The 16,081-nt window shown below is 37.9% G+C and overlaps 1 protein-coding gene across 9 annotated transcripts in view; it reads left to right on the top strand.

Annotated features, from left to right (window-relative positions):
* Window positions 1-16,081, top strand: part of LRRC4C (leucine rich repeat containing 4C) — a 1,194,180-nt gene that overhangs the window by 1,165,622 nt on the left and 12,477 nt on the right. For 5 of the 9 annotated variants that reach the window (XM_027577718.2, XM_027577717.2, XM_027577720.1 and 2 more), the window contains 2 exons: window positions 5,063-5,114; window positions 5,366-5,432. The exons of 1 other annotated variant lie outside the window; for it this stretch is intronic. The gene's annotated coding sequence lies outside the window, so the exon portion shown is untranslated. The remainder of the gene's footprint in view (window positions 1-5,062; window positions 5,115-5,365; window positions 5,433-16,081) is intronic. 3 more of the 9 variants (XM_027577721.2, XM_027577723.2, XM_027577725.2) reach the window with 2 other exon arrangements.

The raw sequence follows: 16,081 nt of genomic DNA, 5'->3' as shown, positions 1-16,081 counted from the left end.
GCAATAACTTAAAATGATCCCATATATTCTCAGTGATACTACAGTACTGTAGCCTAAAAGAGGCCACATCCAGTGGTAGGTTGACACTGAGTACCCACATTATCTAGCTATGAGGGCTAAGAGGGGAGAATATCCTTGATGATGCCATTATTTAGCTTTTTGTATCCTGTCCACCTTACCAGCAATTTAAGAAGCTTAATGAGGTCATCCTAATCCAACTCAGAAGTTAAGGAGTGCATGCCATCTGAGGATAATGAATATCATTTAAGAATATAGTAAACCAGAAGGACTGCTATATGACCAGGAGGTCTTAGAAGCTACTCTCTTAGAACCATCATTGTCGTGAATTTTCCACAGGTTGGTGAGTTATCTACTGTAGTATCCTTGGAGGGTCTTTGTGACTTTCTCATAACGTTAGCTTAATGACAACAGTCAGAGACCCGTGGAAATCCTATTTGGAGGCTTGAAGCCATTTTAGAGTTCCCAGAGATAAGGTGGTGTCTTGACGTAACCTCTCACAGCGTATAGCTTGTCCTATAGAAGTCATTTCAGCATTTTTCATTGCCTCTAACTTTCCCAGAGGTTCTCTGTTGTTATTGTTAGCTGTATATTTTGAAAATGAAAAACAATCAGGTTGAAGAAAAGGCCTCCTGTATGTTGGTGTCTGTGGGAGCAAATGTGGAATAAATATATATAATGCATGGTCGTTGATATTTTGTATCATTTATCTTCACTTGTGAGAAGAGATGGGATAAGTCACTCAAGACTGTGCCAGTCCTGAACCATTCTTCATCACTACACTCATGAAGATAAATGTCACATTTACACAGACCACAGCTATCATGTGTCCTTTCAGACCATAGACTTAGATCAGTTAGAGCAGGAGGTTGACTTGGTGCTGTTATTTGAAAATCAAGGACACTTCTCTTGTACCGTCTCCTCTTCCCTGATCTCCAGTGTTAAACTAGGCTACCATTGCAGCTAAAGAGATATCAAGTAGCATATATATTTTCATCCCTGTCTATACTTCAGATACTCACTTCAATTTAAAATTTTTATTTTCTGTATATGCCCAGCCCAGTGTTCTGCAGTGGCAGTTGATTAATAGGATACAATGTTGGTTCTCACATGGTGAGAAGTGGTATAATGAAGAGTACTATGGAAAAAATGATAAGCAAGTGGTTAATTCTCTCTGTGCACAAGTCAAAGGACAAAGGAGCAAGTCAGAATAGAACTATTGAAAATTAATAATATTTGAGCAGCTTTATTAAGAGAAAACAGCATGGAAACTTTAGTTTTCCATGATGTACAAATGGCTGTACTATTGGATTGTAAGGCGATGGCAGAACAAGTGTCTTCTCTGCTCTGTGCTTCTGGACCCTGCTACAGGTAATCAATAGAGAATGAACCCTTTATAGCTCTGTACCGAATGTACTTATTCTGGTTTTGTCTGTAATTATGGTTCCACAGATTGAATGTCTGAAGTTAGAAGACTTCCCATTGAAATAAAATTATTGGCTCTTTTTCCCTTGGTTAGTACATGAATGTGTCTATAACTAGAAGTAAGCTGAAAAGGATTTCCATGAATTCCAGAAATTTGGTTGGCAAACTGGACATTTCCAAAATCACTGTCCCTCTTTGAAAACTGTAGTTTGAACCATATGAAATCGTTGTTATCAACAGTTTTTGATTTAGGATATGGCAATTTTATGTGCTTCATTCTAATCATACAGATGAATTGTGTGATTCAGATTCAGGGTAGGTTTGAGTAGGTTCTTTCTGATATAACCAAATAACCTATTTCATTCACTTATTTAAGAAATGTTTATTGAACATGTACTAAATGGCAGTAACTGGTTTATGCATGCACATAAAATGGAATATAGTGCCTGTCCCAGCAAGGCCTGTAGTCTAATGATGCAGAAAGACACATAGGTAGGCAAGTACAACGTGAATGACTAACACAATCATTGATAATTGCTCAATACGTATTCTTTTTTTATTCCCATATGGTGCAATGTGTTTAAAAAGCACACATAAAAAGCCAGTTCCAGGGCATCTGGGTGGCTCAGTCAGTTACACATCCAACTCTTGATTTTGGCTCAGGTCATGATCTTGGGGTTGTGAGACTGAGCCCCATGTCAGGCTCCATGCTGGGTGTGGAGCCTGCTTAAGATTCTCTCTCCCTCTCCCTCCCTCTCCCTCTCTGAAAAAAAGCCCCAGAAAACCAAAAAAAAAAAAAAACAAGTTCCTACAAATTTTGAAAACCTTGAAACAATTAATGGCATAAGTACCTCCTTCCATCCTTTAACATGTTCATATTAAAAAAATTATATATTGGTCAGGGCACTAGCCTAGAGCTCTAAATGCTTAACTTCTTGTGTTAACAGTTATCACATATCAGTTTTGTTCCTTTTAAATATAATCACATTACTTAACTTCCTTATACTTTTAACATTTTCACCTGTGAAATGGAAAAATATAATCTATTCCACCTACCTCCCATAATTGTGGAGGCCAGACAGGATAATGTATATGAGACAATTTTCTAATCTATAATGTATAAGATAAGCAAAAGGTAAGATTCTGATGACCATTTTTTCTTGTTACCAATCTTGTTTTTATCGTGCTATGTAAAAGATCAAGGTGGTATTTTTTCCTGTGTCTAGTCATGATCCTGTATTTGGGGATGAGTACCATATTCAGCACCAGATACTCATTTTATAAAAATGCGTAAATTGTTTAGTCACTCCCCAAGTCAGTGGAGCAGTACTTAGTAAACAATGAATGAAACTCTCAGAGAACAATAATCATTCCTGTTATCTGAGAGCTTACAATATGCCAGGCTTAGTGGTTTATGGACATTACCTCATTTCAGCTTTGGAACAACCTTCTAAAGTTGACTCTAAACTTTACTCCACTGTGTGGAGAAGAAACTGAGGGGGTGAACACATAGAAGCAAAGACATCAGATATTGGACCAGGCTACTGGATTAACTCAATTATTCAAATAGAGAATGGACTAGGATGTAACAGTGGAGGTGAAGAGAGGTGCGGAGACTCTTGATACTCACAATTTCCAATGTATAGGCAATATGATGTAAAGGTGATAGGCTATAGAGGTAACAGGATGCAATAGTGAGGATGAGGTGGAAAAAATGGAGATTCGAGGGAACTTTGGTCTGAGCTACTAGGAGGATGACCCCTGGAACGATGCTTGGCATAGGGTAGGAACTTAAAATTTTTTGTCGAATGAATGAATTAATGAATGACTGGAGTTGCTCTTAGAAAAGTCTTTTTTGGAGATGGAAGTTCAGTTGGAATCAAGGATTTTAATTGGACAGATGGATTTTTGATGCCTCCAAGTGGAGGTCTTGAGTTGGCAGTTAGATGTACAAGTCTTCATTGTAGACTGGAGATGTACGTTTGTAGATGGTGTTTAAAGCCACGATGGGATCACATGGAAAGCGATTCTAGACAAAGAATAGGTCCACTAACTGAGCTCTGGTACACTCCAGGGTTTAGTGGCCTGACAGATAAAGACAACTAGTGATGGAGGTAGAGCAGATTAACCACTGAGGTAGAAAGAGAATCGAGAGAGTGGTTTCCCAGGAGTCAAGTACGGACAGTGTTTCAGAAAGGACAGGGTGGTCACTATGTCAAATACTGCTAATTTTTGTCTAATATAAGAATTGAGAATTGGCTACTTCATTTAGCAATGAACATGAGTTTTCTCCTCCTACCTCTTCTTTACCCCCTCTACACACACTAATTGTTACCCACTGCCTTGCTCTCACATTATTATAAACCCTGACGTGTTAACTTGTCACTCACATTTCATGTTTCCTAACTCAAGGGTTCTTGAAATCATGAGATTTGGGGAAACTTTCTCTAAGATCGAGTTACACATCTTTTAAAACCAATAACGGAAAATCCACAGATCATCTCTGAAATAAATTTTAATTATACTCAGTTTTACCCATATAATAATAGTAATATTCACTAGTGGTATATTGCTTTGAAGTTTGAGAAGTACATTTACTTGCATTCTGTGTTCCACACAGAACCATCTAACACAGTAAAGTGCCCAGCTTTGAAGCTTACACCATCAGACTATGCCACCTGCTAACACCTCCTTGTAGGAGTCACCAGCAGACCCACCAGCAGACTTCACTCCTCCTCATTCCTTGAAGATTTTAACACCTGCCTCCCTGCTGTTCTTTCCAATCCTACTCCTGATAGAATTCTTTGTGATTTCAATATCCATGTCAGTCCCTTGATCTCGATTACTAATTGTGTGGGCTTTTCCCATCTGTACTTGCTCAGGGTTTCCGCTTTGTACTATTTGCACCAACTGTATGTCTAAGCTTCGGTTGTAAAGATCTGTGTTTGTGGGATTTAAAGATTCTTTAGTTTACTTCTTATGCTTTGCAAACTGCCAGTACTGTCTCTTCATGTTTCTTTGCTCTAAGGACTGTGTGGCCCTCAAGCTCAGATTCTAATTTTTAATATGCCATGGCCATAGGAGTGTGGGAAGGGGGCGGGGAATAGGAATCGGGATGGATAGGGAGAGGAGATGTTAGCATCTCTTTTGTGTTTGGATGCGGGAAAAGAAACAGCTGGTGTTCACAGCTCGTGCCTATGTCAAACTCTTAGCATCCCATTTGACTTTAGTAATTTGGTGTGTTCTGTTTAACTGTTTCCTACCCATATTCAAAATATTTTCTCTCGTTTGATCTTGAGAGGTAGTTTTGATCAACACACTGGATCAGAGAGAAAATGTGACTTGTTGAAGGTCATGCATCTGATAAGTCAGAACCAAGTGTAGACAATAGGTCTTCTGACTCCAAACGCATTTTTCATTGGCATTAAAACATGCATTGTTGCAAACGGCCAGTGGTTAAAATAGCTGCCTTGGCTCTCTGCCCAGGAGAATGTTAGAATACAGTGGTAATTCAATAAATATTGTCACCAGTGTTGTCTGTGGTGATGTTGGTGGCAGCAGATCCAGAAATGTACTGAATTGTTCTAATGGATGCTTCTTTATTTTTTTATTTTTTTAGATTGGCAAACACGTTGCCTGTTTACAGCATAGAGACCACAATGGAGAGCTAGGTGGGTGATGATTCATGCTAAATCTTTCCCACAATATGCTGAACACTACAACAGCAGCTAATGTAAAGTGGCTCATTATACACTGTCAAATCCAATAACAGCAACGACTGGCTTTGCTAGCACGAGCAACTTGTGGGAAGCCCAGCTACTGCAAACCACTACTGAATTTTGAAAAATAGGCTGCAGTATAGTAGAAAAGACATATTCCCTGAGTCATATTTGCAAATTTCTTATATGTTTCTCTTTGCCAGCTTAGAAACAGCCTTCATGTTCCCAGCTTGACACCAGAGATGACTCTTCTTGGGATTCATTTCTCTTGTGAGTGCCTCCTCCTTCAGTTATATTTTATGGGCTAAAGATTTTATAAGGGTAGGGGGGTGGCTCATAGGCAGATCTGGAATTGTGGTTCTCCTACAGAAATATTCCCAAAGCTCCCTCGTCACCCAGTCTTACGCCAGCCAATCATGCCATATGCATAAATACATTTCCCTTCTGGAGCACAACATCTATAGGTAGCTTTTCTACCTCTACAGCGAGATACCATGAGGCAGCAGACAGGAGTACCGACTCCTTGCTCTATGACTTATGATTATGTGTCTTTTTGTCTCCATTTCATTGTAATCTCCTGGAAGGCAGGGTCCTGGGTTTATTATCTCTGTAGTCTAATGCCTATGAGCCATAGTTGTCCCTCCATAAATATTTATCAGTAAAATTAATGCATTCCCTTCTAAAAAGTCCATAATTAAGCTAAGAACTGGGGTTTAATCTTCTTGCCTCCCTTGTCCCTAGCACAGTGCCTGATACATAGTAGGTGGAAACTCCATGTTCCTTTAGTGAGGGAACAAGGGTATGAATGAGTCCATCAATCACCTGGTTCCCTGTGGCCAAATTAAAGGCTAAGCAAACCTTTTCCAATCATCAGGGACAAAAAAGTGATAGCTTCCAATTGTTCTTCTTTGGGCCACCAGGAGTAATGCCCTAAAAGTGGTTGTTTATTTTGGAAGGCAAAAGCTAATCTGAAGCTATTTTCTTTATTTTTATATTCAAATATCTAGAAAACAGAAAAACACTGGAGACCTATTCATTGTTCACAAATGATCTATGGGGTAATAATGTGCTTGCTTTTCCAGCTGTGCTGCACTTTGGTGCTATCCTGGGTTTAATTGAAAATATGCTGTGACCTTGGTTTTGTTCACTGGGCATGGGGGGGTATAATTGGCATGAGGCCTCTGAAGAACTCCCTTTTAATGAATGTCATTTGGCTAATTTGAGGTTTGCCTGTGGGAAATAGTGTATGAAGTCCTGTAAAAACAAGACACATTTTATTTGCATGCAATTCACATGAAGGTAATTATTTAAATTTTTTTACCTTTATGTTGCCATACCTATTCGTTGAATTCTAAATGCTATCAGTATGATAATAGTATTGTCCCTAACAGTCTCATGTTTCATCATAATTAAATAAACAGCTTGTGAACTGCAGTCCAAAAAATGTCTGTATTCCACTCTTAACTTAAGGGGTTTCCATAGAAACTGTGGGCAGCGAGTTTAACTGACATTCATTGGACTTGAGGCTACATGCAGTGTTGCTATCTCTCTGTTTTTCTGTTACTCTGTGTATACAGCTCTTTCTCTTCCTTTAACCCTGGGAACCCTCTTTCTCTCCTCCTCTGCTCCTCCTCCCCCTTCTCTTATTAGCAATGAGGAAGTAATTTGGACTCAGTTAGATTTAACAAATGCAATAATACTAAAATGAGCTCTGATACTTAAGTGTAATTGTGTTATTAACTGGAAATGTTTTTCTTCAAAAACAAAAGAATCGAGAGTGAAGTTTACTAAGGAAGCACATGCTGGTAAGAAGGAACCCTTGGCTGCCAGTTGAAAGTTTGCAGGCTGTATTATCACAGTCCATATTTCCACCCCAGCTATGGCTTTTCCTTGATTTAGGCAAACCGAACTGATGTTTCTTTCTCCTCAGTCCTGATTTTCAGTCTTCTAAATGGAGCATAAAATCATTGTGCTGATCATATTCCAAGAGAAAGAAAGAGTTAATTAGGAAAAAAAAAATACTGTATATTGTGTACCTACTGTGTGCCCAATATTTTGCTAGATACTGACATTTAGGTTGTCTTAGTTGATCCCACAACATGCATTGCCAGGCAGTGCACTGGAAGGAAAAATGAATCTCGGCCTGGTGGTTGAAGTCTAGATCCCACAACAGGCTGGTTGAAAAGCCTTGATTATAGTGCATAGAGGCTCTGTCTTGGTTTCTCAAATACATAATGAATATGAGCACTTCTAAGAAATGGTGTCTCATTAAGATTAGTTATAATAATGTAGCCAGTACACCATAAGACTGGTGTTTTCTTCATCCCTTTAGAATTGAGTTGCCAAGGGGCACCTGGGTGGCTCAGATGGTTAAGCGTCTGCCTTCGGCTCAGGTCATGATCCCAGAGTCCTGGGATCGAGCCCCGCATCGGGCTCTCTCTTCGGCGGGAAGCCTGCTTCTCCCTCTCCCACTCCCCCTGCTTGTGTTCCCTTTCTCGCTGTGTCTCTCTCTGTCAAATAAATAAAATCTTTTAAAAAAAAAAGAAAAAAGAAATGAGTTGCCAAAGAGTAAATTGCTTCTCCAAAGCAACATAGCTAGTAGAAAGTGTATCCATCTGGTGCAGTGGTTAAAAGGGTGTATCAAGACAGACCCGAGATCAGCTATTAAGGATTTGGAGTAAGCTACAAACAGCATCTGCTTCATGAAGTTGTTATGAGGATTAAGTAACGCGTATGTAAAGTACACAGAGTATCTACCACATAGAGAGTTGTGGTTTTTACTCTTTCTGTCTCCCTCCCTCCCCCACCTTTCTGATTTTTTGTTTTTTGAGTATGGATTCAAAGTAAAAAATGATCAGTCTCCAAAGTCTATCTAATACGTATAGTTTTATAAGTTATAAGTCATCTCACAATTCATAAACTATCTAAACTTAAACTGGTAATGAGAAAAGAGGGACAAAAAAAATATCATGCTCACTTTACAGGTGAGGAAAAAGGAGATTCAGTTATTGACCAGATCTCCATATAGTGAAAAAGGAAGTGGAGTTTTTCCCTAGGTCTCAGGGGTTCCTTTTAAAATTAAAACTTTCAAAGTCCATGATTCTTAATTTGGGTTCTATACGAGTTTTAAAGCTTCACCCAGCAGATTTGAATTCATCTTTCCAACAAATCGTGAGAGGAAGACACTTTTAGCAGGGAGGGAGGAAAGGAAGGAAGCAGAGGGTTACTTACACAGGCTGTCTCTTACCGACCTGTTTCCTGGTCATTCTCCCAGGATCCGAAGGGGCATGCAGAAGTATGTTTCTCAATCCCAGGGACAGAGGAGGCATTGATTTTGCATAGCAATATGCTTTAGTGGGGTGGGGTGAAATGGGAAGAAAAAACTGAAAAGAATGCATGTATCAGTCAGAGGTGTTGGTGGGCATCTAAAGAATTCCGGAAGAGTAAACATCTTGGACAAGAGTGGGTTGGGACATGATTGCTGGAGAGCATAATTGTTACCCACACACACACACACACACACACACACACACACACACACACACACACACACATATACATATACAAGTTTATATATATATGTATACATATATACATATATATGCATATACAAGATTAATCACAATGAACATTTCTTTAATATATAATCATCATAAGACTTCAAAGGCTCATACTAGGAGAAAAGATGTTAGCTCTGCCATTTTTACTTGTGGTGTGCTTATGTTTGCCTTATTATTAGAATATTCATTCTGTGTTCTCTTTGAAAGATTCCCTTTATGCTCCTTTCTCCATTTTGGGTTAGTTCTTTTGTAAAAACTGAATAAAAGAATCCCTGAAACCACTTAGCCAGACCCACAGAGATTGTAGTATATCACCAAGTGCTGAAAACCTATGAACAAGTAACTATACCCCGCTGTGTTACGGAACTCCCTCTTTTGCTCAGGGCTCCTCCCATATGCTATGTGACATCTGGAACCATTGCCAAATTAGTAAAACTGAATCTCTTTATTTCTGAGATGAAAGTTACTTATAAAAAGAAATTTTAATATTTTTCTGCCATGCCCTAATGGATCATCTTGGCAGGTTTGGGGTCGAAGAGAGTGAATAAGAAAAGGATTATTTTTATAATCATGACTCCAGAGCAGGGTCAGCAAACTTTCTGTAGAGAGTCAGTAAGTAAGTATTTGGGGCTTTGCAAGCCTTATAGTCTATCACAACTACACAATTTTGCACTTTAATGTGAAATCCGCCATAGAGAGTAAATACACGAATGGGTGCGGAAGTATTCCAATAAAACTTTATTGAAAAAAAAAAAAAACACAGGTGGTGAGCCAGATTTTGTCCATGGGCAGTAGTTTTCTAACCACTGATCTGAGGATTTTGCCCACATCTCCATCCAGCTTCCATTTCTGTGCACATGGCAGTTGCAGCTTAAAGGGTGGGGCTGGGGAGTGTAGGAGTGACAAAAGTATCATAATTTACCCTGATTTTGTGGATTTTGCTTTTTCTTACACTTATTTTTGATTAAAACTTATCTTTCCAGTATTTCTTTGGCATGGGAAGAACGGGTATTCATTCTGTCTTCACTTTACAGAAGGGTACAGAAAGTTTAAGTGGTTTGTATCGTTGTCACCCATCTGTGATATCTGTATTAGGATCTGACTATCACCCCTGTGTTTTTTTATTTGGATTATTCTTTCTAGGATGCATCCTTTAGAGAATTTAAAAAAAAAAAAATGGTGGGAGAAATAACCAAGAAGTAATTTTCATTATCCAAACCAAGGAAAAAGTAGTGACTTTTAATGACTTAAATAGGGACACGCACGGGCGTCCCTACTTTCTTATTCCATTAAGATACCATAGGGGATCCAGTTCCTTGTTGCTTTTCATGGATTTTCCTGATCTTTTTTTCCACGGTATGTTTTTGGAAATGATGCGTTTTAGGCCAATGAGTATCAGATAATACTTGGAGTTCTTGTTTTGCACAGTACTGTGTTAACTGAAACTTGTTCATATTGGAACGGAGTCTTCATGTTGCAAGGTTCCATGGTAACTGAGAGCAAATCTGTTATAAGAGAACTGTGCAAAAAAAAGAGGACTTGGTGCCAGTATGCATGACCTATGTGTAACACGGCACCAAGCAAAATGAGGACTGCCTTAACTAAATAACTAAGAATCCAATTTCCAAATGTCTGCATCTGCCATATAATTCCCTCTTTTGCAGTCATTAGGGGGAAACAAAGAAATCACTGATTACAGTCATTGCCATTATCTGACATGTCATCACTAAGCTTTTGTCATTATGCAATGTTAACAGTGTTGAGGTTACTTGAAACCAGCTCCAGTTCCAATTAAGAGGCCATCCCTGCTATCTGCATTCTGATTAAAGGACGTTGCCTGGAAATCACAGAAGGAGTCTACTCTGTTTCCTCCCCTTGCTCAGATCTCATAAACACAGACTCAATTAAAGAGAGTTTCCTTATCAGGTTTTTGTGGGTCATTTTGGTGAATTTATTAAACTCTTGAGTCATGCTGAAAACTGGCAGGTGGTGGCTCCGAGGTCTTCAGTAGGAGCCAGGACATAATGGACAGGTTTGCTCTGATGTTTTAGAGAGTCTGAAATATACAGATGTCAGAGCAGCCAATCATGGGTCAGGAATCAAGGAAGTTGGTGAAATATGAAGCGAGTCTCACGGCATAATGATTGTAGAGCAGAGATGTGAAAATCTTAATGTCATGTCAACCTATATTTTAGCTAAAAAGGAGAACCTAGTCCAGGCCCTCATTTTTTTTATTCCTCAATTATTGAAATAATTTCTTAGTAGGCTTTCAGACCTTACAGTGTACTCTTCACTATCCATGCTCCATACTATTGCAAATTTGCTTTTCCTTAGATATTCTTCCCATAATACTATTTCCTTCCAACACAAGGAAAAAAATCAAGTCCCTACAACCCATCTGATGACTTAATACAGAATTTAAGGTGTTTTTCTGTCTCTTTATCACATTCTGGTATTATTTTGCTTATCCTACCTTCTCTCCCACTGGTTTTTAGTATAGATTCCTCATAGGAGTCACCTTGTGCCTCTCTTTCCAACGTTCATGTTCACTTTCATATGTTTCCCACTAACCACATGCCTCTTCTCCAGCAAACTCTCTCCCTTCTCTCTCTTTCTTCTTCAGTTATTGTGTTCTCCTAGAACATGCTGTGCATTCTTGTTTAGCACTTTCTGCTATATTAGATCCCTTATTTACTCCTTATGAATCCCGCTATACTGTGAGACACCTGATATCAGGGAGACACTGGGTCCTAAGTGTCAAGAACTGAGAACTGTGCTTATTCAAATCCATATCTCCTATTAAATCCCATGTCCACATAGCCTTCTCTGACTGTTCACACCTTCCTGGTTCCCTCTAACTACCAGGCTACTTGTAATGATCTGCACAACCACCTCCACACTTACTCAGTACAACATTTGGCATTGGTTCATGACTGTTGTTTATGTTAGGCTTGTCACAGTCCAGTGTTTCAAATGATCAGTGATGGGGAGTTACTGAGTGGAAGGGATTCCCTCACAAGGGAAGTTCACAGAGTATTGGTACCCATACTTGGAAGCATATATTATTAGAACTGAAATGACTTTACCGATTCTCTTTCCCAACATCCTACTATGAAATGTGTCCCAAACATCATCAGTACTTTGCCTGGGGAGATTATATATATGTGTGTGTATGTGTGTGTGTGTGTGTGTGTGTGTGTGTGTGTGTGTTTGGTTACTGTCTAGGAAATTTGGGGTTTTTACTGTTTAATAATAAACAGGGAAGAAAGTACTTGATAAAACACTGGAAGGCGATTTTAAAATAGGAATGACTCTCTATATGTGGTATTTATTCTCTTCAGATTCCCAAGCATGGCAATTGAAATTGCATTACTCATTATAAAAATCTATATGCCTTTTGAATGCTATTGTTGGTTTGTTTGTTTTCAACCTATAAAGGCAATGATGACCTTGCACGGGGCATTTCCTAAGGATTAATGAGCAGTTGAGGGTTAATGGCTATCAACTCCTCCTAGCTAGTCATCAATCCAAAGGAAGCATGGGAAGCAAGGTCATTAACGGCATTACCAACTTTCTGAAATCAAATCCTTCTCTACCTGCCTTGCCAAGGGCTTATGTTAAAGATGGGCTTGTTAGATTTTCAAAAGTTTCTTCAGTTACTTGCCTGTCATTAACCTGGACATAAGAATATATAAATATTAACGTAAATATGAATATATAAAAGAGTAATCATTAGCTTCTGTGGAGTGATAGAAGAATGTCATGAGAAAAATAATTTTTCATACTTTGATTAAACATAATTTGAAATGTTCAGCCTCTTTTATCTGCTTTTTTTCCCTTTTTCAAACTGAAAGCCTAGAATCATCCTATTGTGCATCCTGAGAGGCTAAAACGTGTCTAATTTCTGCAGCTTAGACTCATTCAACAATAGAATTTGTGTTTGTGTGTGTATGGGGGGAGATTTTTACTGGGATTTTGGTTGTATCAGTTGTAACAGAATATTACTTTTTTGATTTACTCCTGTTATACAGACGATCTTCACGAATATTAATAAGCATGATATTTTCTCTTTTGGCATCAGTCAAAACTACCCAACATATTCTAAGAAATAGATAAACATTAACAATTCAGTTACACTACCTCAGTGAATTTTCCTTTAAGGAATAATCCATGGCTAAATGAGGGACGGATGGTTCTGGAGCAGAGAAGTCCTCATTTCATCATGCAGCATCCTGATTCTTACATTGACACAAATTCCTTTAAAAAATGACATGGACTGACAAATTGTCACCTGAATACCAGTGTTAATGTATGTGGCAAGGATCACTGTCATGAGGGAAGACAGCATTCCAAGACCTTTTCCAAGGGACGTTCATCTTGAAGTATTTACTCAAGACATGGGTCTGGTCCTTTGTTTTATACTCTCAGAAATTTGATTTGGATAGCTCATCATGAGAAAGTTGTAGTCACACTTATAAATACATAAGAAATGAATATAGAGAACAGAATGCCAATTTGTTAAATTATAGCTAAAACTATAACAGACACTTCAAGTACTTCAGTCTGTCAAATCTTTTTATGTAGAACTTAAACTTTTTTGGAGTCATAAATCTCCTTGAGAATATGATGTAAAACCAATGAATAATCTTCCTATAAAAATATACAATCTCCACATTTATACAAAAATTTGCATATAATTTCAAGAGATTCATAAATGGTTTAAAATCCATTCGTGAGCTTCTTAGTAACCCTTGGATTGAACTATACATTTTCATGGAAAAACATAATTCAATAAGGCAGTTGATGAGAAATCAAACTAAGAAAACTTAATTGTATGATTCAAATTGCTTTAGCATCAGATTATAATTGTCTGATGTATCAATCATTCTCCATAATTGGACTGCAGCTGTCACTGGGACTAGACAATAACAATAACAATAAATGTTCATATAGTATTGGCTATGTACCAGGCACTGTTCTAAATCCTTCTATATATATTAAATTGTGTATTCTCACAATGATACAGTATATAAATCAGAGTATCCAACGTCTAGGCATTTTCACAGATGGATACTACACACATTTTTATCTCTGATTTTTTAAAAAAACTCTATATTCCATTAGCCTTCACTTAGTTATGTAAGTAGTTGGTAAGTGCCAACCTTTTCTTGAGCCTCCTTTATTTTCTTTTTGTTTGTTTCTTTCTCGTTCTTTCTTTCTTTCCTCTTTCCATCCTTCTTTCATATATATATATATATATCTATATATATAATGAAAGATATAATGTTACAATGTGCCATGTAGTCTGGATGTAATATTCAGGATACAGCTTATTGCTGGTAAAGAGAAATTTTTACCTAGTCTATTGTTTTCAATCACACATTTACATGCTGATTTGGGGCAATCTACTTTTTCAGAATTTATTTTTACATTTTTGTTTGTGTTCATGAAAGGGCAAGGAGTAATTACTGAACCCCCCTCTTTATCATTTGTACTAAGTTGTATACTATTTTAACTTTTTTGGTTCTCATACAGGTCTTATCAATGGACCTTCATTATGATATTTGTTATTATAAAATTAGCTTATCATCCTGGCTCCTGACTATGAATTAAAATGTGGGCTACATGCAGTAATGCAATTCAATAAATATTTACTGCATGCCTAGATATCATCCAGTTCCAGTCTTTCAGAAGCTTATGATTAAATAGGTTGAGTACCTACCCAAACATTTAGATTCAAACACAGATTTGATAAATGTTATTGTCTTAGCATTACAGACACTTATGGAAGGATAGATTAGTCCCAGCCAGTAAGACCATTGAAGGTCAAATAGAAATGGTCACTGTAAAATTGGCTCTGAGATTGGGTACAATTTTGACAGGAAAATCAGAGTAGGACATTCCTGGCGATGGGAAGAGCAGGAGCAAAGCTCTGAAGAGGAAAAGTAGGAGGCATATTTTTAGAATCAGGAACAGACTGCAGCCTAGACTGTATTATGGAGAACAGTGGGAGATAAGACCGGGAAAGCAGTATGGCGCAGCATCATGGAGGGTCCTGTGTGTCACACTAAGGCAATAGTTTTTAAGAGGGCAAATTTGCCCCCAGGGGGCATTGGCAATGTCTGGAGGCACTAGATCCTCACAACTGGGGGTGCTACTGGCATCTAGTGGGTAGAGGCAGAAAGGGATGTAGGCTTTATTCTCTAAGCAAATGGGAACTATTGGTGGGTTATGTTTTCTTGAACTGTGATTGTCTAGGTTCCTGGGGCTCGATACACTAAATCTGCAAAGTGTTAACTGCGTAGATCTCTGCCAGGAAAATATAAGAAGAAAAGGCCAATTTTAGAGATAAAAAAATAACATGTTTTAATCATGTTGTGGCCCTGAACCTGAGAAAAGAGAAAGAATGAAAAGGAAGAGCAGAGAAGTAAAGTTTTTATGCATTGGTAGGATCTAGACTTAAAAATATAGTGCAAAGGAGAGTGCAGGCATTTCTGATAATTGGGACAGTCTTATTTCATTTCCTGAAGAATGAAATATCAAGCAGTATCTGGAGCTTGAGGTTTCAAGCTTTTTTTTTGGTTATTCATTTCACAAAACCAACAGAGCAAACATCTATCATAAAAATACAAACATATCCCTGAACACTTCAAATTCTACCCTTTAATTTGAGGAACAAGCCAGTCATATATATTTCATTTCTTCATAAATAATAAACGTCAAAAAGTGAATATGATCAAAAGGACTCATAACCAGCCAGAAACTTCATGCCAGGTATGTTTATCTCTCTTGCATCATGCGAGACTAAACAAGCAGGAAAAAACAAATTAATTTTATTTTTAGCTTTGCCAAGTCATTGACTATATTTCTGGATCTGCTTTTTTAACATGAAGTAGATTTGACTTTTTGTAGCTAAGACAAAGTTGGAGCTGCGACTGCTTACCATAATCCCTTGCCTATTCCATCTTGTTCCTTTGGATTGTGACAAAAGAATTAAGAGGTCTTTTTTCACCCATGGATTTTCTAACTAATAGTTCAAATGAGTTCCAGAAGCAGAAACATGATGATCAAGAAGCTCTTCCATTTTAAAGGGAGATTTGAGGATTTCTTGACTTTCTGCCATACAAATTCTTGTTCTCTGTTCTAAGTGCTCTGATCCAATGGAGTGACCTGGAAACTGAGCAAAACCTCCCTACCTCTGATGTACAAGTAGGTGCTATGTGAAGAATCAAATCAGGAGAACAACTTACGCATTATCTACATTAGAATTTCAAGGCAATCATGTTATTTTAGGCACATACAGCAGAGGGCATTGTTTGGCCAAACTTAAACAGGGCTGCTATTGACAATAATAAAGAA

The sequence above is a fragment of the Zalophus californianus genome, chromosome 11 (assembly GCF_009762305.2).
Source record: "Zalophus californianus isolate mZalCal1 chromosome 11, mZalCal1.pri.v2, whole genome shotgun sequence".
Classification (NCBI taxonomy): domain Eukaryota; kingdom Metazoa; phylum Chordata; class Mammalia; order Carnivora; family Otariidae; genus Zalophus; species Zalophus californianus.
This window is presented reverse-complemented; position numbering and strand designations above follow the sequence as displayed.